Source organism: Rattus norvegicus, chromosome Y (assembly GCF_036323735.1).
Source record: "Rattus norvegicus strain BN/NHsdMcwi chromosome Y, GRCr8, whole genome shotgun sequence".
NCBI lineage: Eukaryota > Metazoa > Chordata > Mammalia > Rodentia > Muridae > Rattus > Rattus norvegicus.
The window spans coordinates 11,872,779-11,896,107 of record NC_086040.1 but is presented as its reverse complement, the minus strand read 5'-3'; the positions used below and the strand labels follow the sequence as shown (position 1 = coordinate 11,896,107).

At 36.3% G+C, this 23,329-nt stretch overlaps 1 long non-coding RNA gene across 1 annotated transcript in view; it reads right to left on the bottom strand.

Annotated features, from left to right (window-relative positions):
• Positions 1–2,716: 2,716 nt before the first annotated feature.
• The window catches only part of LOC134484485 (uncharacterized), a 33,094-nt gene continuing 12,481 nt past the window's right edge, over positions 2,717–23,329 (bottom strand). The window contains exon 3 of the long non-coding RNA XR_010061953.1: positions 2,717–2,898. This is a non-coding gene — a long non-coding RNA (uncharacterized LOC134484485). The remainder of the gene's footprint in view (positions 2,899–23,329) is intronic.

Genomic DNA, 23,329 nt, shown 5'->3' with positions numbered 1-23,329 from the left:
ATTTGAGGGTTCCCTTACCAAGAGTGTCTCCTGTGACACAGTGGAAACCTTTACATACTATATATCTCTAAAGCTAGAGACTTCTCTTTGCTTCATAATTACTTACATGATCGGAATAGAGAATGTTGGTCAGGGCCTTGTCCATGATAAAAAAGATCTAGGAACATGGGGTGGAGGAGATTCTTCTGGATAATAATTCCACCCCCAGGTCCATTCCTGTGATATACAGTTCAAGTTCCTAGGTTTTCTCTGTTTCCCAAAAGTCCAATATTTTCCCTCCAGACGTTTAGTTGATTGAATATTGTATTACATTTACTTATTGTACAATCTTTGAAAGGGAACTTTATATATGTTCCTGAAAGTGTACTCGAAAAATCTGTTTTTTAATTTTATTTTTGCAATGATATTGGCAACAAAGTGGGCACAGCTAAAGCATGAATATAACAGTATAAATATTGTATACCTACTTCTAATGATAATCTCCCAAATCCTTATTTTATACAAAAATTACCAGCCATCAGTAAAGCAAAGGACAACATTGACCCTAGAATGCGGTTCTCAATTTCTTTTAGACTTGAAAAATTTTGCCTACAAAGTTTTGTGGGAGTACTTGTGTGTTTAGTCCTCCACTGGTGGTCCTTACGGGTTACAGGAGTTGGCCTCTTAATGATCCATATCAGCAATGTAAGTCACAGCTTAGGTCACCCCATTGATTCATGGGTACCTACATTATCCCAGGTCTCTTTCTCTTCCTGGAGGTTTCTCCCACCTCCTCATATCTCAAAGTTCAAGATTTCCTTTCTTTCTCATGACTATCGGGTCATATCTCCTGTCCCTTCCCACACAGAATCCATTCTCTTCTTCCTTCCTTCTCCCATCTAGTTCCTTCCCTCAATCTGCCTCCTAGACTATTTTATTCCCCATTCTACATGAGAGTCAATCATACGCACTTGAGTCTTTCTTCTTGTTTACATTCTTTGTATCTATGGGCTTTGTAGAGGATGTCCTGTAGTTTATGCATAATATTACTTATAATTGTGCAATTTCAACAACCCTGTTGAATTTTTATAGTAGTAAGTTAACATTGAAAATTATAATTTAGTATGAGTGAATGTCAGGAGGAGCAAACTTCAGGAAAAGAAAGTTTAAACATAGATCAAATCACAGATTTTAAAATTTGATCTAATAATAAAAATTCTCTCCTATCATAAGGAATTTTTATATCACAGGCAATTTTTTAAGTTGTACTATACATTTGGCAGACAAATGATGGTTTTACCAAATAATTATGGATAATATGACTAAGATCACATAAGATAAATATATTGTTGGCATTTTTCCTCAAACATGATGTATATAGCATTAAACATTATGGTATTATTTTTAAATTTTAGTATATTTTAACCTAACCTATAAAGTAAAAGGTTGCCTTATGTTATGTTTGTAGACATTCAGATTCATCCTCGCTTCCTCAGTTCTTTGTTCCCACCTGCCCTATGTCCCTTACCACTTATACTAGTCTCTCTTCATTATTCTTACTTCTACATTCATATCCCACATGTTCAATATCTTACATACCACACTGTTTAAAACCCTAGTTTCTAATCTCTGAGACCTATACCAGTTAAATGAAATCAAACCACCCACAGCTTCACCTATATACAAGTATATTAAAAGGAGATTCTTTGATCTATATGAGAAAGAACACATGGTATTTGCCTTTCTGAGTCTTTGTTACATTACACGGTATATTTTCTAGTTACATCTATTTTCCTGAAACCATCATAGTTTAGTTTTCGTAGGGGTGAATGAAATATCATTGTGTATATTGTCACATTATTATGTATCTATGTATTAATGAACATCCCTTACTATTCTCAATAAAACATCAATAGATTTCTTTGTGAATAACGATGAGGAAGCTCAGATAGCGAAGTCAAGATTAATTACTGAAAAACTAAGAAAAAATTTCTAAGATAAAAATAAGTAACATATTTGTCGTTATATTAACTAGAGTAGTGTATGTTAAAGTTAATAAAAGATTTGCTATTTATAAAATTTTTATATTATTTAAAAATGTAGAATATTCAGTATTTTAGAGAATGCCTATAAAACTGTCCATCACTAAGTGATATTTCCTTTAAAAATTTAATCTTTTTATAAAATATTTAAAATATAATATATATATATATTAAATATACCTTCAAAATAAAGACCATTAAGAAGTTACTGTCAAAAAGTTTAATAACAACACCAAATACTGGTTATATGAATTAACAACGGACTAGGAGTTATTGAAAACCTCTCCAGTTAAATTAAGAGACTTAGAAAAAGATAGCATTTTAATAGAAATGCACATGTCAAACAAGATACAATAAAATCCTGAAACTATACTAAGATGTTTAATACGCATTCCTATGTGCTAAGGTTTCATCAACAAGCATGGTATATGAAGAGAAGTTATATATCAGAAAAATAAATTCATGTTTAACATAGTAACTTTCTTCATAAAACCCAAGCAGACACTTCTCTTTTTTGTTGCTTAAAAAGTATGTACAAAGCATGGCTTTTGATTATAAAACTAATATTTCAAAACTATCATTAAATATGTCAAGATCTTAATACAAAACCCAGAGATTTCAGAGCAACAATACAAACTTAAGAAATAAAATAAAACATTTTTAAGTACATAGTTATTTGTAATGAAGTCCCCACCTTACCAGTAACAGACAGGTCAAATTTATTGTTCTATATATTCCATAGAATACTATCTCCCAGTTCATTGTTCCATAGCATACATTATTGCTTATCTTTCTCTGTTTCTTATCTTCTGAGTGCAGGTGGTATTTCTCACAAATTTAGTTCAAATCATCTGATCTTCACTCCAACAATAAGAAGCTGTTTACATTAGAGGAAAACCAATAAAGGTTATCATTATTTATTGTGCAAAATTTTATATTTTATTTTATGTGCTTAATATTCTCTTACATCTTAGTGATGACCATTCAAGATTGGCCTGAAAACCACCATTCTTAATTCACAATGTAAAAACCCTTTAGCTAATCACAGAAAAGCCTTCCAAGTGTATTTACATAGGTTTATTTAATAAAATTCTGCTTATAGTTTAAGGGGAATAGTGATGGAAAACATCTTTTCATACATTTTTGGTGCCTTCACATTATTTTATAGCTAATACATTGCATTAGAATCAAGATAAAATTATTAACATCTTACTAAAATAAAATGAGAATTTTTTCTTTGTATAATACACAACTTATTCTTGTACATTTTTGAGACAGTGTTTCTTTTATATCCCTGGCAGAACCAGAACTCTCTCTCTCTCTCTCTCTCTCTCTCTCTCTCTCTCTCTCTCTCTCTCCCTCTCTTTTTCTCTTTCTCTGTACACCAAGCTGGCCTCGAACTTAGAGTTCTGCCTGCTTCTGCTCCCCAGTGCTAAGATTAAAGGCCTGTGCCACCACACCCCGTGCTTTTCTACATCTTTAACAAGCTCTTGTCTGATTATATTCCAAGTCTTATGAAGTTAGTTACCTAAAGTACCTAGAAGAAATCCAATACCAAAAATATATTTGCATATCTAATTCCCTCTTCCCGAGGTCCTGATTGATCTAGTCACCTAGCAAGCTCTTTTCCAGAACTAAAAACAACAAATTTTTGCTTTTATTACAGGAATAAAGAAAAGACCGGTTCACTGCACAATCTCATGATATCACAGAACAATTCTTCCAACACTACAAAGTGAAATCTTATCATGACTCCTGTACCCAAAGCCACAGTTTCTTACCTTCTATTTGGTTGTGCACATTGTGACCACCATTTCATTATAACCAGGTTTAACCCAAAGGTATTCTCTGCCCCAAGAATCCATTTCTACTATATTGACATATTAAGCCATGTTCAGTTAAATTTAAGCACCGACTACACCAAAGTGAGGATTTATAAAATATCCAACAGAAACATGGGAAGAAATGCTACAAAAATAAATTTATACCGAATATGTATACAAAATGTCTTTTACTTTTTGTAACACAACATCTATCCATTTTCATTGTATTGATTGATTCTGTGTATATTTACGAGCCAGGAAAATTGTATTTAAGCCAGGAAATAACATGTGAGATTTAGTTCTCTCTATTATATAGTCTATGAAGACTAAACTTAGATATCAATGCTTAATAGAAAGCAATTTTCCATGTTGTGTCATTTCACTGTTTTTCAGATTTTTTGTATAATTGAAAAAGTGTAGCTAAATAATATTTAATATTTTTCCCACTCCATTTCAATTTCTACTTTAATTCTGAGTAATAAGTCACAATGATATCTGATTACATGTACTGGCCCCATATGTATTTTTTGAAAAATTATAAGGCAAAGTTTTATATGCTAGAAAGTACACTTTTGGGAGTACATTATACTGGAAATTTAGTTTATCTTTTTTCTTTAGTTTTCTCTGAATGACTATTATTTCCTAATTTGTTTTAAATTTTAGAAGTATTGTGTGTGTTTGTGTGTGTGTTTGAGTGTGCCTGTGTGTGTATACATACATATATATGTATATTTAATAATTCAAACCTAATAAGACCAGAGAAAGTTGCTTGTATCATATTGATAGTATATGGACGCAGTGAATTTTTGTATATGCTGTATATATAACCTTGAAAATATTTTCTGTGTATTTTTTCAAAAGCAATTTTTAAATAGGTATACTAGATCGAACCTGCTAATTGCTGTTTTAGCTTTTTTAGCACTAATTTTATCTTATTAGATGTCTAGAAAGAATTACATGGATTCATGAATCATATCTTAACTCCAATCATATCTTAGGTAAAATCTATGATATATCTTTCTTCTGCTCACCTTTAGGTCATAAATTATATATTTAATATGCTCTATTTATATTAGAAACGTGTGCCACAATGTATATATCTATTAGTTGATAACTTCCTCCTTTCAACAAACATTAAGAATTAATGATTTATATACATTATTAAGAAATCTAAGAACAGTCAGTTTCTTCCATAATCAACTACCATAATGCATAAATATTAAAACCATTTTCTGATTGACGCTATTAATAAAAAGTATTTGATATACCATTCCTATAAACATATTTTTTATATTATCTCTCAGAGATTCTTCAAGGAGTTGTATAACTTTTAGTAAAGGGAGATATATTTAAATTGTTAGTATCTTTGAATCACAAATCATGTCAGTATTTTTTTCATTATATATTCCTTTAAATTATTAAATACAGTTTTGTTTAAATAAGTCATAAAAATGGGACATATTGGCTACAGACAGCAAAAGAGAACAAAGGAAATAAATGCCTAACTCTAATATTTGTGCCAATATCAGAAATGGGAAATGAGAGCGGGAGACCTAATCTCGGGCTCCCTGCCTCCAGCTCACTGCCCCAAACCCTGCGGAAAAGAGAGCTCACCACTGAGACTGGTGGGCACTCCAGAAACTGCAGAGCAGAAGAGACCACTAACACTGCCCACCCCTGCCAACATCCCTGGCCCAAGAGGAAACTGTATATGGCCTATGGGTTCCCTTGGATAAGGACACAGGAGCAGGAATTCTGCTGCATGTGAGACACAGCCGGATCCTGAAGGGACCGACTGGATAAACACTTCACTGCCTCCAAATCCTATGGGAGGGAGAGCTAAACATTCAGAGAGGCAGACAGCCTGGGAAACCAGAAGAGTCTACACTCACCCCACATCTCTGAATCCAGAGGAAAACACCAAATGCCATCTGGAACCCTGGTGCACGAAAGGTCCCAGAAATTGTGGCACAGATCTTCCTGATTGCTGCCGCTGTGGAGAGCTCATAAGCAACACCCCACGAGCAAACATGAGCCTTGGGACCTCAGGTAAGACAAACCTTCCAGCTCCAAGCGACCTGCCTGGTGAATTCAGACACATGGCCACAGGAACAGCTGAAGACCTGTAGAGAGGAAAAACTACACATCCGAAAGCAGAACACTCTGTCCCCATAACTGGCTGACAGAAAACATGAAAACAGGTCTACATCACCCCTAACACATAGGCTTATAGGACAATCTAGCCACTGTGAGAAATAGCAGAACAAAGTAACAATAGAGATAATCTGATGGCGAGAGGCAAGCGCAGGAACCAGAGCAACAGAAACCAAGACTACATGGCATCATCGGAGCCCAATTCTCCCACCAAATCAGACACAGTATATCCAAACACACTAGAAAAGCAAGATCGAGTTTCAAAATCATATTTGTTCATGATGCTGGAGGACTTCAAGAAAGATGTGAAGAACTCCCATAGAGAAACACAGGAAAACATTAATAAACAAGTAGAAGCCTACAGAGAGAAATCACACAAATCCCTGAAATAATTCCGGCAATATAGATTCAAACAATTGAATGAATTAAATGTGAAAATAGAAACAATCAAGAAAGAAGACAGGGAAACAACCCTGGATATAGAAAACCAAAGGAAGAGAAAAGGAGTGGCAGATACAAGCATCACCAACAGAATACAAGAGATAGAAGAGAGAATCTCAGGAGGAGAAGTTTCCATAGAAATCATCGACTCAACAGTCAAAGATAATGTAAAGCAGAAAAAGCTACTGGTCCAAAACATACTGGAAATCCAGGACTCAATGAGAAGATCAAACCTAAGGATAATAGGTATAGAAGAGAGTGAAGACTCCCAGCTCAAAGGACCAGTAAATATCTTCAACAAAATCATAGAAGAAAACTTCCCTAACCTAAAAAAAAGAGATACCCATAGGCATACAAGAATCCTACAGAACTCCAAATAGATTGGACCAGAAAACAGAGACCTCCCAACACATAATATTCAAAACACCAAATCCACAAAATAAAGAAAGAATATTAAAAGCAGTAAGGGAAAAAGGTCAAGTAACATATAAAGGCAGACCTATCAGACTCACACCAGACTTTTTGCCAGAGACTATGAAAGCCAGAAGATCCTGGACAGATGTCAGACAGACGTAAGAGAACACAAATGCCAGCCCAGGTAACTGTATCCTGCAAAACTCTCAATTAACATAGATGGCAAAACCAAGATATTCCATGACAAAACCAAATTTACACAATATCTTTCTACAAATCCAGCACTAAAAAGGATAAAAAATGTTAAAGACCAACATAAGGATGCAAGCTGCACCCTAGAAAAAACAAGAAATAATCATCTGGGAAACAAAACAAAGAAAAGAAAAGTACATAAACATAACATCACATCCAAATATGAATATAACAGGAAGCAATAATCACTATTCCTTAATATCTCTCAGCATCAATGGTCTCAACTCCCCAATAAAAAGACAAAGATAAACAAACTGGGTATGCAGTGAGGACCCTGCATTCTGCTGTCTTCAGGAAACACACCTCAGAGACAAAGACAGACACTACCTCAGTGTGAAAGGCTGGAAATATACTTTCCAAGCAAATGATCTGAAGAAACAAGCTGGAAGAGCCATTCTAATATCAAATAAAATCAATTTTCAACTAAAATTCATCAAAAAAGATAAGGAAGGACACTTCATATTCATCAAAGAAAAAAACCCCATGATGAATTCTCAATACTAAATATCCATACCCCAAGTACAAGGGCACCTACATAGGTAAAAGAAATCTTACTAAAGCTCAAAACACACATTGTACCTCACACAATAATAGTAGGAGATTTCATCACCCCACTCTTATCAATGGACAGATCATGGAAACAGAAATTAAACAGAGACATAGACAGACTAAGAGAAGTCATGAACCAAATGGACTTAACTGATATTTATAGAGCATTCTATCCTAAAACAAAAGGATATACCTTCTTCTCAGCTCCTCATGGTACTTTCTCCAAAATTGACCATATAATTGTTCAAAAAACGGACCTCAACAGGTACAGAAAGATAGAAATAATCCCCTGCATGCTATCAGAACACCACGACCTAAAGATGGTCTTCAATAACAGTAAGGGAAGAATGCCCACATATACATGGAAGTTGGACAATGCTCTACTCAATGATAACCTGCTTATCGTTATTCATAAAGAATGAAATTAAGGACTTCTTAGAATTTAATGAAAATTAACGTAAAACATACCCAAACATATGGGACACAATGAAAGCTGTGTTAAGAGGAAAACTCATAGCGCTCAGTGCCTGCAGAAAAAAACAGGAGATAGCATATATAGCCAGCGTGACAGCACACCTAAAAGCTCTAGAACAAAAAGAAGCAAATACACCCAGGAGGAGTAGAAGGCAGGAAATAATCAAACTCAGAGCTGAAATCAGCCAGGTCGAAACAAAAAGGACCATAGAAAGTATCAACAGAAACAAAAGTTGATTCTTTGAGAAAATCAACAAGATAGATAAACCCTTAGCCAGACTAATGAGAGGACACAGAGAGTGTTTCCAAATTAACAAAATCAGAAATGAAAAGAGAGACATAACTACAAATTCAGAGGAAATTCAAAAATCATCAGATCTAAATATAAAAGCCTATATTCAACAAAACTTGAAAACTGCAGGAAATGGACAATTTCCTAGAAAGGTACCAGGTACCAAATTTAAATAAGGAACAGATAAACCAGTTAAACAGCCCCATAACTCCTAAGGAAATACAAGAAGTCATTAAAGGTCTCCCAACCAAAAAGAGCCCAGGTCCAGACAGCTTTAGTGCAGAATTCTATCAGACCTTGATAGAAAACCTCATACCAATACTTTCCAAACTATTCTACAAAATTGAAACAGATGTAGCACTACCGATTTCTTCTATGAAGCCACAATTATTCTTATACCTAAAACACATAAAGACCCAACAACGAAAGAGAACTTCAGACCAATTTCCCTTACGAAAATCGACGCAAAAATACTCAATAAAATTCTGGCAAAACGGATACAACAATAAAAACAATCATCTACCATGATCAAGAAGGCTTCATTCCAGGCATGAAGGGATGGTTTAATAAACCATCAACGTGATCCATTATGTAAACAAACTGAAAGAAAAAAAAACATTATCATTTCATTAGACGCTGAGAAAGCATTTGACAAAATTCAACACCCCTTCATGATAAAAATCCTGGAAAGAATAGGAACTCAAGGCGCATACCTAACATAGTAAAAGTTATATACAACAAACCAGTTGCTAACATTAAACAAAATGGAGAGAAACTTAGAGCAACCCCACTAAAATTAGTGACTAAACAAGGCTGCCCCCTCTCTCCCTACTTATTCAATATTGTTCTTGAAGTTCTAGCCAGAGCAATCAGACAACAAAAGGAAATCAAGGGGATACAGATTCGTAAAGAAGTCAAAATATCACTATTTGCAGATAATATGATAGTATATTTAAGTGATCCCAAATATTCCACTAGAGAACTACTAAAGCTAATAAACAACTTCAGCAAAGTGGCTGGGTATAAAATTAAGTCAAATAAATCAATAGCCTTCCCCTACACAAAAGAGAAACAAGCCGCGAAAGAAATTATGGTAACAACACCATTCAGAATAGACCCAAACAATATAAAGTAGCTCGGTGTTATTTAACCAGGCATGTAAAAGATATGTTCAATAAGAACATCAAGACTCTGAAGAAAGAAATTGAAGAAGACCTCAGAAGATGGAAAGATCTCCCATGCTCATGGAAAGGCAGGAATAATATAGTAAAAATGGCCAATTTCTCAAAAGCAATCTACAGATTCAATGCAATCCCCATCAAAATACCAATCCAATTCTTCAAAGAGTAAGACAGAACAATTTGCAAATTCATCTGGAATAACAAAAAACCCAGGAGAGTAAACCTATCCTCAACAATAAAAGGACTTCAGGGGAAATCACTATCCCTGAACTCAAGCAGTATTACAGAGCAGTAGTGATAAAAACCTCATGGTATTGGTACAGAGACAGACAGGTAGACCAATGGAACAGAATTGAAGACCCAGAAATGAACCCTTACACCTATGGGCACTTGAATTTTGGCAAAGGTGCCAAAATCATTCAATGGAAAATGATAGCATTTTCAGCAAATGATGTTGGTTCAACTGGAGGTCAACATATAGAAGAACGCAAATCTATCCATGCTTATCACCCTGTATAAAGCTTATGTCCAAGTCGATCAAGGACCTCCACATCAAACCAGACAAACTCAAAATAATAGAAGAAAAACTAAGGCAGCATCTCAAACACATGGGCACTGAAAAAAGTTCCTGAACTAAACACCAATGGTGGATACTCTAAAATCAAGGATTGACAAATGGCATCTCATAAAACTACAAAGCCTCTGTAAGGCAAAGACACTATGATTAGGAAAAAAACAGGCACCAACAGATTGGGAAAAGGTCTTTACCAATCCTACAACAGATAGAGGCCTTATATCCAAAATATACAAAGAACTCAAGAAGTTAGACCGCAGGGAGACAAATAATCCTATTAAAAATGGAGTTCAGAAGTAAACAAAGAATTCACAGTTGAGGAATGCCAAATGGCTGAGAAACACCTAAAGAAATGTTCAACATCTTAGTCATAAGGGGAATGCAAATCAAAACAACCCTGAGACATAACCTCACACCAGTGAGAATGGCTAAGATCAAAAAGTCAGTTACAGCAGATTCTGGCGAGGATGCAGAGAAAGAGGAACACTCCTCCATTGTTGGTGTGATTGCAGACTGCTACAACCATTCTGCAAATCAGTCTGGAGGTTCCTCATTAAATTGGACATTGAACTGCCTAAGGATCCAGCTACACCTCTCTCTGGCATATACCCAAATATGCCCCAACATATAAAAAACAAACGTGCTCCACTATGTGCATCGCAGCCTTTTTTATGTTAGCCAGAAGCTTGGAAGAACCCAGATGCCCTTCAACAGAGAAATGGATACAGAAAATGTGGTACATCTACACAATGGAATATTACCCAGCTATCAAAAACAATGACTTTATGAAATTTGTAGCTAAAGTGTTGGGACTGGAAAATATCATCCTGAGTGAGGTAACCCAATCACAGAAAAACATTCCTGGTATGCACTCATTGATAAGTGGCTATTAGCCCAAATGCTTGCATTACCCCAGATGCCTAGAACAAATGAAACTCAAGACGGATGATCAAAATGTGAATGCTTCACTCCTTCTTTTAAAGGGTAACAAGAATTCCCTTAGCAGGGAATAGAGAGGGAAAGATTAAAACAGACACAGAAGGAACACCCATTCAGAGCCTGCCCCACATGTGGCCCATACATGTACAGCCATCCAATAAGACAAGATGGATTAAGCAAGAAGTGCAGGCCAACAGGAGCCGGATGTAGATCGTTCCTGAGAGACACAGCCACATTACAGCAAACACAGAAGCGAATGCCAGCAGCAAAACACTGAACTGACAATAGGACCCCCATTGAAGTAATCAGAGAAAGAACTGGAAGAGCCTGAAGGGGCTTGAGACCCCAGAGCTTCCAGTGACTAAGCCTCTACCTAAAGATTATACATGGTCTGACCCTGGACTGACTTAATATGTAGCAGTGAATATCCTAGTATGATCATAGGTGGAAGAGGAAGCCCTTTTTCCTGCTAACACTGAACCCCCAATGAACATGAATGTTGGGGTGGGTGGCAATGGGGGAGGATGGGGAGGGGAACACCCATAAAGAAGGGGAGGGGGAGGGTTTAGGGGGGTATTGGCCAGGAAACCGGAAAGGGAATTACACTCGAATGTAAATAAGAAATACTCAAGAGTTGGGGATTTGGCTCAGTGGTAGAGCGCTTGCCTAGCAAGCGCAAGGCCCTGGTTCGGTCCCCAGCTCCGAAAAAAAAAAAAAACAAAAAACAAAAAACAAAAAACAAAAAAAAAGAAGAAAAACTCCCTCTCTCTCTCTCTCTCTCTCTATATATATATATATATATATATATATATATATATATATATATATGTATGTATGTAAGTATGTATGTATGTATGTATATATATATATGTATGTATGTATGTGTATATATATATATTAATATATATAGAGAGATAGATAGAGAGATAGATAGATTTAGATATAGATATAGATATAGATATAGATATAGATATAGATATAGATATAGATATAGATATAGATATAGATATAGATATAGATATAGATATAGATATAGATATAGATAGATAGATAGATATAGATAGATAGATATAGATATTTATCTTAAAAAATAAGGGTAGACTGCATATAAAGCACTAAGGGAACTGAATATTATCTTTGGAGGATCCTTGTCTCATAATGGGTCAGGACTTTTTATTCAGAATGTATTTTTCCTTTTTTATTTGCTTATTTATCTATTAATTTTTACTCTGTATGTTTTGTGTATATATTTTTCCTGGTTTTATTTTTCCATGGAATTCCTGGTTGTGCGAATGGAAATATGGGTCTCTATGTCTGTACCTGATTCTTGTAATTTGTATTGGCTCTTTTCTATCTGTTTGTTTTGTTCTACTCTAGTTCATTAACTTTCATTTTATTTTTATTCCTTAAATGACTGTTTCTTTTCTAATGAGAGTCAGAAGAATGTAGATACAGATGACAGGAGATAGAAGAAGGCAGGGAATAGAGGGAAGGGAAATCATAATTCAAATATATTGCATGAAAAAGTCTATTTTTAAGAAAAGTATTTTAAAAACATACTTTCTAGGGCTTGTCTGCCCCCTTTCTCAAAGTCCTAACTAGTTTCATATTAAAAGTTAATGAAAATATTTTAAACCCTTTTGAAGGCATAGAAAATGATTTGTTTACAGCCGATCTGGAACTGCCACTATGGGAGTGAGGCTCTGTAGAGTTGCAATAATGCAGTAGGAAAGTCTTTAAATGCTTTCAGATATATTAATCCACTGAAGTACAGTGGGAGTTTCACATGATGGACGTTACAAATTTTCAATGGGAAGATATACATTTTCGATACTTCCGTTTTCATGCAATTCTTCAAGATCGAATTAAAAGTTGTATGGGAAATAATCATGGAATAGGTATGATCCTTTGAAATTTTCAAAATTCATCCAAATAATATGAAAATATCATTAATAAATCAGAGCATATTGTATCCTAAGCCCATATCAACATGACAATTAAGAAATAGAAGTAGATGTGTATTAGTGGATAAAACCTGTTTCTGGAGAGGCACTATTTTATTTCTGGGACAACTTCACTTAGTTGGTACATGGGTTAAATCAAAGTCTGATAATGAAGGCCTTGCTGTAAAAGACCATTCTCTCACTAAGGGACTCTCGAACCCTGTTGTACAGAGCGCTAGCATTTCAATCAATCATCTGAAGCAATTTTGGCAATGTCTTTATAACATTAAAATGTCTGTAAAAGACTTAGTGTTCAACAATATCTCTGATTCAAGCAGAATACTTTTCATTTCATTCTTTGTTGTAAAAATTTCCAAATTCAATTTCATGTAAATTAGATGATGATGGTGATGATGATGTTGATGATGGTTTTCGTGGTGGTAATGGTTGTGGTGGTGGTGAGTGTGGTGGTGGTGTTGGTGGTGGTCTTGGTGGTGGTGGTGGTGGTGAAGAAGAAGATGAAGAAGAAGTCAAAAACTATCTTTTGTGACAGTGATCAAAGCCCATACTATTTTCAATGTTTTTCCTATCTTTAGTGTGTATAGGACCGACAGTGAAAAATAGTCTATTGTAACTGCTAGGTTGGAAAGGAAGAGGTTTAAGCTCCTCAATAGCCCACAAAACACCAGAAGAGAAAGCAAATTTTGTCATGAGAAATTTATATCTATTCTTACAAGAAACCCTTATCATAACCATAGCAATGAATCAATTTAATTTTGTGAGGCAGCAAATTTCCTTTAAGAGTTTGGCTAATTAATATAAAGTGATCATGTACAGAGTGAAACCCCTGGCTGTCAGGACCAAAGCCCATGGATTTTAGAAATTGTTGTCTTAGGATTTTAAAAATGAATGACATAATTAATGGCAATGTGCAACCCTAAAAGTATTACCATATAAGTCACAAAGACAGCATAATATATGCTGTGTATCAGGTTAGAATTTTTATATTCATATGTATTCAGAGTTTCAAAATTAAAATGGTTGAGGATAAGAACAGGGGATTTTTCCGTTTGCATTTAAATCTCTAGTGTGCAATTTGGTTTTGGTGGATCATTACAGAGTGTTTCATTTTATTTGAACAGGTGATATAAGTTAACTGTACAGATTAACGAGCCTCAGTTTGATATTTCCATAATGCAGAAAGCATGCACTGAACCAATGTAACTACGTTTTTTCACTGACTTTTCTGCAACTTAACAAAAGTTAGGATACTCTATTCTACTTTTAGGGAAAAAAATGACTTCCATAGGATATAAAAATCCTTAATATATTTTCAGAACTTTTTTGTTATTTTAGAATTTTTATTTATTCTTCACACACGTATACAATGTACCTTGATCACACCAATCCTTAACTTGGTTCTACTCTCTCTGGACACATTCCCTTTCCAGCTTCATGTTTTTTATATTTTCCTGCTTTATTTTCTTTATAATCCATTGGTTCATTGTGTACTGACTGCTGCGATCTTCCCTAGTTCATTGTCTTAATTGTGTACAGGACTTGTTCATACGACTATAAATGCAGTGAGTCCATACGTCCAATAACTGTGTCATGTCTAGATGTCACGATTGCATCCTCTCGCTCCTCAAGTTCTGTCTACTCCTTTTCTGCAATGTTACTCAGCCTTATGCTCTGCTTTCTTCCTCTCATGGTCTTAGCACTTATACCAGTTACATAGATCTACAGTGATTGCTGCACAGTAAACCTATACATTTCTCTGACCACAGTTCATAAAGCAGTAATGTATGGACAAAAACAATAAGAATTGGAAGGCTGTTTGACATGGCCATTTAGCAAACCAGGAATAGTAGGATCCTCTCTATGGCCATGTGAACCATGGGAAAACTGTGACCGTGTTTATAACGTGATTATAATATAATCTGAGTTTCCTTCCATAAAATAGGCTTCAAAGTAAAACAAAGAGCAGTTGCCCACTTTCATAAGATTTAGATAATTGAATTTATACTTCTGAATTTTCAGCTGAACCAATGATATCTAGTTTCATCAATATCCATGCCAATGATAAAATGTTGCTCTTTTCATGGTTAAGTAAAGGTCTAGTGTCTATATAATTCATTTTTACTATTTTGTAACATGGATATTGTGAACAGCGAGAAGGTAATTACATTCATGGAGTTATAACTGGAATAGACAGATTCCTTCAGGTACATATTCCTTCAGTGGTAATATTGAATCACAAATAATTTGTTTTCAGTTTTATATTAATTTCTTTAGTACGTATATTAAATGTTAGACCTAACAAACATATACCAGGGTTCTTTGTTCCAGCAACACTATACAAACACTGTCATTGGTATTTGTATTTCATCAACGATTTGAGGGTTTAGTATTTTTCATGTAATTTTTGATAATTACTGTGCCATTATTTTAAGCATTTATTCAAATATATAGCATATTTAATTGCATTACATTATTTATGAAGAATAGGGTATTTTGTGTCTTATAGCTATGATCCATATGTCAGATACAGAGCCAGTAAAGTTTTCTTTCCTTCCATTGTTATTAACTTGGTATATTTATTGAAACTCCATTGTGTAGATGTACCATATATCCTGTAACCATTCCTCTGTTGAAGAGCATCTGGGTTCTTTACAGCTTCTCACTATTATAAATGAGGCTGCTATGAGCATAGTGGAGCATGTGTCTTTTTCATATGTTGGGGCATCTTTTGGGTATATGCCCAAAAGAGGTATAGCTGGGTCCTCAGGTTGTTCAATGTCCAGTTTTCTGAGGAATCTCCAGACTGATTTCCAGAATGGTTGTACCAGTCTACAATCCCACCAAGAATGGAGGGGTGTTCCTCTTTCTCCAGATCCTAGCCAGCATCAACTGTCACCTGAGTTTTTGATCTTAGCCTTTTATACTTGAGTGAGGTGAAATCTCAGGGTTGTTTTGATTTGCATTTCCCTCATGACTAAAGGTGTTGAACATTTCTTTAGGTATTTCTCTGCCATTCGATATTCTTTAGCTATGAATTCTTTGTTTTGTTCTGAACCCCGTTTTTCAATAGGGTTATTTTCCTTCCTGCAGGCTAACTTCATGTGTTCTTTGTATATTTTGGATAGAAGCCCTCTATCAATCGTAGGATTGGTAAAGATCTTTTTCCAATCTGTTGGTTTGCATTTTGTCCTAACAACAATACACTCTGCCTTTCAGAAGCTTTGCAGTTTTATATCGCATTTGTCAATTCTTGATCTTAGAGCATGAGCCATTGGTGTTTTGTTCAGGAAATTTTCTCCAGTGCCAATGTGTTTGAAATGTTTCCCCACTTTTTCTTCTATTAGTTTCAGTGTATCTGGTTTGAAGTGGAGGTCCTTGATCCAGTTGGACTTAATCTTTCTACAGGGCCGTAACACTGGAACTATCTGCATTCTTCTACACAAAGACCCCCAGTTGAACCAGCACCACTTGCTGAAAATGTTATCTTTTATCCCATTTGATGGTTTTGGCTCCTTTCTCAAAAATTAAGTGACCATGGGTGCGTGGGTTCATTTCTGGGTCTTCAATTCTATTCCACAGGTTTATTTGCCTGCCTCTGTCTCAATGTCGTACAGTTTTTATCACTGTTGCTCTGTAATACTGCTTGAGTTCAGGGATAGTGATTCCCAAGGATGTCCTTTTATTGTTGAGGACAGTTTTAGCTATTCTGTGTTTTTTTGTTTTTTCAGATGAATTTATGAATTTTTCTGTCTAACTCTATGAAGAATTGGATTGGAATTTTGATGGAGATAGAAACGAATCTATAGATCGCTTTTGGTTTAATGGTCATTTTTACAATACTAATTACTATAATTACTATATTATTACTTTCTGGCCAGTCCATGAGCTTGGGAGAACTTTACATCTTCTGGAATCTCGTTCAGTTTCTTCAGAGACTTGAGGTTCTTCTATTACAGATATTTTACTTGCTTGGATAATGTCACCACGAGATATTTTATATTATTTGGTGCTATTGTGAAGGTGTCATAACCCTAGTTTCTTTCTCCCCTTGTTTAGCTTTTGTGCAGAGTTATTTTTATACCCAGCCACTTTGCTGAAATGGTTTATCAGGCTTAGTAATTCTCTGGTGGTACTTTTGAGGTCACTAATTATACTATCATATCAACTAAAAACAGTGCTATTTTGACTTCTTCCTTTCCAATCTACATCCCTTTGACCTCTTTCAGTGTCTGCTTGCTCTGGCTAAGATGTCTAGAATTATATTGAATAAGTTGTGAGAGAGTGGGCAGATTGGTCTAGGCCCTGATTTCAGTGTGATTGCTTTAAGTTTCTCTCCACTTAGTTTAATGTTAGCTACGGATTTGCTGTATATGTTTAGGTATGGGCCTTAAATTCCTGTACTATTCAGGACTTTTATCATGAAGTGATGTTGAATTTTGTCAAAAGCTCTCTCAGCATCTAATGAAAGGATCATTGGTTTTTTTACTTTGAGTGTGATTATATAATGGATTATGTTGACGGTTTCCATACACAAAACCATCCCTGCATGCCTGGGATAAAACCTACTTGATCATGACGGATGATTGCTGTGATGTGTTCTTGGACTCGGTTTGCAAGGCTTTTACCGATTAATTTTGCATGGATATTCATAAGGGAAATTGGTCTGAAGTTCTGTTTTTGTTGGGTCTTTGTGTGGTTTAGGTATAAGAGAAACTGTGGCTTCATAAAAGGAATTCAGTAGTGATCCATCTGTTTCAATTTTGTGGAATAGTATGGAGAGTATTGGTATGAAATTTTCTATGAATTTTGGATACATTTCTGCACTAAACCCATCTGATCCTGGTCACTTTTTGGTTGGGTGGTTTTTAATGATTTTTGTGTTCCTTTATTAGTTATTGGTTGTTTAAATGGTTTTTGTGTCCTGATTTAGCTTTGGTACTTGGCATATGTCTAGGAAATTCTCCTAATTCTCCAAATTATAAGTTTTGTTGAATATAGGCTTTTGTAGGATGATCTGATGACTTTTTTAATTTGCTCTGATTCTGCTGTTATATCTCCCTTTTCATTTCTTATTTTATAAATTTGGACACACTCTGTGTGCCCTCTGGATAGTCTGTCTATGGGTTAATGTATCCTGTTGATTTTCTCAAAGAACCAGCTTTTGGTTCTGTTCATTCTTTGTATGGTACCCTTTTTTATTCTTGTTGATTTCAGCCCTGAGTTTGATTATTCCCTGACTTCTACTACTCCTGTGCATATTTGCTTCTTTTTGTTCTAGAGTTTTTAGGTGTGCTGTCAAGCTGCTGAGGTATGCTCTCTCCTGTTTCTTTATGCAGGCACTCAGAGCTATGAGTTTTCCTTTTAGCACAGCTTTCATTGTGATTCAAAACTTTTTGTGTATTGTACCTTAATTTTCATTACATTCTAAGAAGTCTTCAATTTCTTTGTTCATTTCTTCCTTGACCAAGTTATAATTGAGTAGAGCATTGTTCAACTTAAGTGTATATTTGGGTGTTCTTTCCTAATTGTTATTGAAGAACAACCTTAGCCCATGGAGGTCTGATAGGATGCGGTGGATTATTTCTATCTTTCTGTATCCTTTCAGGCCTGATTTTTTACTGATTATTTGATCAATGTGGGGGAAAGTGCCATGAGGTGGTGAGAAGAAGTTATATCCTTTTGTTTTATGATAGAATGTTCTCTAAATATCTTTAAGTCTGTTTGCTTTATACCTTTTCTTAGTCTGTCTATGTCTCTGTTTAATTTCTCTTTCCGTGATCTGTCCAGTGTGAGAATGGGGTGTTGAAATCTCGTTCTCTTATTATTTGCGGTGCCATATGTTCTTTGAACTTTAGGTTTCTTTCATGTATGTAGGTGCCCTTGTATTTGGAGCATAAATATTTATGATTTAGAGTTCATCTAGGTGAATTTTTCCTTTGATGAATATGAAGTGTCCTTCCTTATGTTTTTTTGATGACTTTTGGTTGAAAGTAGATTTTATATGACATTAGAATGGCTACTCCAGCTTGCTTCTTCAGAAAATTTGCTAGGAATGTATTTTTCCACCCTTTTACTCTGAGGTAGTGTCTATCTTTGTCTCTGAAGTGTGTTTCCTGTAGTGCAAAACGCTGGGTCCTCATTACATATCCAGTTTGTCAATCTGGCTCTTTTTAGTGGGGAATTGAGTCCATTGAAGTTCAGAGATATTAAGGAATATTGATGGTCACTTTCTCTTATATACATTATTGGAGGTTAGTTTATGTTTGTGTGCTTCTCTTCTCTTTGTTCTTGCTTTATCTATGGTTTTACTTGCCTCCTTGTGTTGCGGCTTGCCAATTATTGTCCTATGTAGGACTGGATATGTAGAAAGATACTGTGTAAATTTGTTTTTTTCATGGAATATCTTGGTTTCTCCATCTATGTTAATTGAGAGTTTTCCTGGATACAGTAGCTTGGCCTGGCGTTTGTGTTCTCTTAGTGTCTGTATGACATCTGTCCAGGATCTTCTGGCTTTCATAGTCTCTTGTGAAAATTATGGTATAATTATTATAGGTTTGCCATTATATGTTATTTAACATTTTCCCTTACTGCTTTTAATATTTTTAATTGTTTTGTGCAATTGGTGTTTTGACTATTATGTGATGGGTGGATTTCCTTTTCTGTTCCAATCTATTTGGAGTTCTATAGGATTTGTGTATGTTTATGGGCATCTCTTTCTTTAGATTAGGGAAGTTTTATTCTATAATTTTGTTGAAGATATTAGTGTCCCTTGATGTTGGCAGTCTTCTCTCTCTTCTATACCTGTTAAGCTTAGGTTTGATCTTCTCATTGTGTCCTGGATATCCCTTATGTTTTGGGCTATCTGCTTTTCTGTTTTACATTATCTTTTACAGTTGTGTCAATGTTTTCTATGGAATCTTCTGCTCATTAGATTATATTTTCTATCTATTTTATCCAGTTGGTGATTGTCATATCTATGACTCCTGGTCTCTTTTCAAATGTTTCCCAACTCCATGGTTGTCTTCCTTTGTGCTGTATTGTTTCTATTTCCATTTGTAATTCCGGGATGGTTTTGTTCATTTCCTTCTCCTGTTTTGTTGTTTTTTCCAGTAGTTCTTTAAGGTAGTTTTGTGTTCCCTCTTTCTGGGATTCTACTTGTTTACTTCTGTATTTTCTGTTGTCCTGTATTTTCTTAACGGAGTTATTTATGAACTTCCTACATCCTCCATTGTCATGATAAAATGTGAACTTAAATCTAGATCTTGCTTTTCTGGTGTGTTTGGATATCCAGTGTTTGCTTTGGGCTCTGATGAGCCCAAGTAGTCTTCACTTTTGTTGTTTACGATCCTGTGCTTGCCTCTAGCCATCAGGTTTTCTCTGGAGTTAACTTGTTTGCCTCTTTCTGACAGTGGCTTGACCGTCCTGTAGGCTCATGTGTCTGGCCTGCTGAAGACCTGCTTTCCTGTTTTTTTTTTTTCCCTCAGTTAAGGGAAGAGAGTATTCTGCTCTCATGCTTGCAGTTGCTCCTGTCCACTGGCTTTCAGCTGTCCCCCTGGGCAGGAACCAGAAGGAACTTCCCATAATTCTACTAGGTCCCTCGGTGTGGGGAGGGGTCACAGATGGCACAAGATGTTTTTCTCTGGGCAGAGAGTAGTCTCCTCTGGTTTCTCAGAAGTGTCTGCTCCTCTGAAGGTCTAGTTCACCAACACTCAGGACTTGTGTACAGGGAGCTGTTTGACCAGTTCTGTTCATATCCATGCACAGTCTGGAACATGGTGCTCCTGCAGTTTTACTCCTTCTATATTCCTGGGTCCAGAGGCACTATGCTGTTTTCTCTTGGGCCAGAGATGTGGGTAATAGTGGCCAGAAATGGCAATCTCTGTGCCTTGTAGCCTCAGTATTGCCCATTCTCCTACAGCATCTAGGAGCAGGGAGCTCTGGGCCAGGATCATGAGGTGCAGGAGCCAGCTAGAAACTGGAAGTGAATGGTCCCAGAGGAGTTCTGCATTTGCCTGTTCTGAGTCCACCAGTCAGGTCACTTAGAAAAGTTGGATTCACCTCTGGTCAGGCCTGAAAATGCTCCTCAGTCTGACTTTCAGCTCTCTATAAGAGCCGCAACCAGAAATGTCCTGCCCCTACTGCTCCTAGGTCCCTATGAATAGGAGTCCCATATAGAGGTAGGTTTTTTTTTTCTTGAGCCAGGAATGTGAGCAGAGTTCTCAGGGGTTTCTGCCCCTCTGATGTTCTAAGTCTTCCCCACCCACACGAGGTTAGGGTGTAGGATGCTGTTGGGAACAGAACAGATCCAGGTGCAGTTTGGACTGCAGGGCTCCTGCAGCTTGACTGCTGCTATATTCATATGTCCAGAGGCACTATGAAGTTTCCTCTTGGGCTAGGGATCTGGTCACATGTCGGCAGAAGTGTCATTCTCTCCTTCCCTGAGAACTCAGCATTGCCCACTCTTCTGGGTGATCAGCTCTCTGTCCCACAGAGTTTCCAAAGGAGTTTCAAATGTTCATACCCTATCCTACAGGTCTCCAGTCTTTCCAATTCTCCTCCAAAGTATGTTGCAGAAGACTACTCTGGTAAAGGGGAGGTACAATAGGCCCCATCAGACAAAGAGGGCTGCAAAACTTCTTCTCTATAGGTAATCTCAGTGATTTCTCATATTCCACAAAGGGATTAAGTAATGCCCCCTCTCCACATGAGACTTTAATACCTTCTCCAAATGCTAAAGTAGGGCAGATACCTGGGACCACTCACAAAGACAGTCAAAGATGTCCCCCATCTTCACCAATGTGCCTTATGCAATCTGGTTCAGGTAAAATGAGTTTGAAAAATGATTCTGCAGACAAAGTGGATTGCAGAAATTCATTTTTAAACCCTCGAGGTCTTTCAAAGTCTTCCACTATTAAAAATGGGCTTAGATCATCACTTAAGTTCCAAGAAGGAAAAAAATACAGTCACAAATCCCCAAGTGAACCTCATAACACACATACCAGCCCTAGCAGAGACAAAACATTCTGCATGTACACCATTAGATCAAGGACCATTGCCAGTTTCAGAAGGGGCTCCTGAGAGATCAACACCCATGCAAGATGTGGTAGAATATTCTGAGTCCACCCAAGGATCTCTTGTGCCTTCTGCACATAAAAAATATGATCTAGCACCCTCAACATCTCCCCTAGTACTTCCAATGTCCATATACAACAGAGAATTATTCAAGTATCCTCTACCACCCAAAAGGAGTACTACTGACATGTCATCAGGCCCAAAAGAGCCAAGTTTATCACAACACACAGTCAATGAGCTATGCAGATTCCATATTTATACAATGTGCAAAGAAGTTAAAACATCCCCTAACTCCTCAGGGGACTCTATATCATTCTGTCCTGAAAAGAGGTGCTCCAAAATTTTCCACATACACATCAGAGATGCTAGAATTTCCCAAAATTGAGCAGGATTCTCTGAGTAGTACTCTATCTCATAAAGAGACTGTGGGAAAAGAAACATCTACAAAAGGAGTTCTACCCACACCCACAACTTTAGAAATGGCTTGTGGATGTGAAAAATGTACAAAAGATGTTCTTGGACTTATTCCATCTGTAGAGAAGGTTATGGATCCAACCATATGTGAACCTGGAGTGGTGGAACATGATATGCAAACAGCAGTGTCTGTAGCATCCTCGACCTCTGAGGAAAGGGATTCCTTGGATTCCATTTGTGCAAAAGAATGCATATGACCTCCGCTAACTTCACAGGGGGCTATAGGAACTTCCTTATCTCCTCAAGATCAGCCATCTTCCCCAACGACAGAAGATGCTACACACTCTTCCAAATATGCACAAAGGGTTGCCGTTGTTCTTTATACTCACAAGCAGCCCAGAACATCTGCCAATTACCTCAATGGATCTGGATTTTACCTTATCTTCTGAAGGGGGCTTGGAACATCTTTTGCCTATCAAGGAGGCAAGGGAACCTGAAACTTCTGTACAAAAATCTGTTTCCACTTCTCCAGAGAAGAAATTTTTCTTGGAACTTCCACAATTACACAACGATATCGAGAAACATCCTTATCTGCTCACGAGTCTCTCAGACCTCTCACATATGTCCAGGATGCTCTAGGAGAGGTCATATTTTCAGAGGTAGCTCTAATATCTTCTCCCCACTCTGACATCACTGTCATGATTTCTACACATATACAGAGTACATTTAGACCTTCCTCATCTGAGAAGGATGCCTTAGGATCTA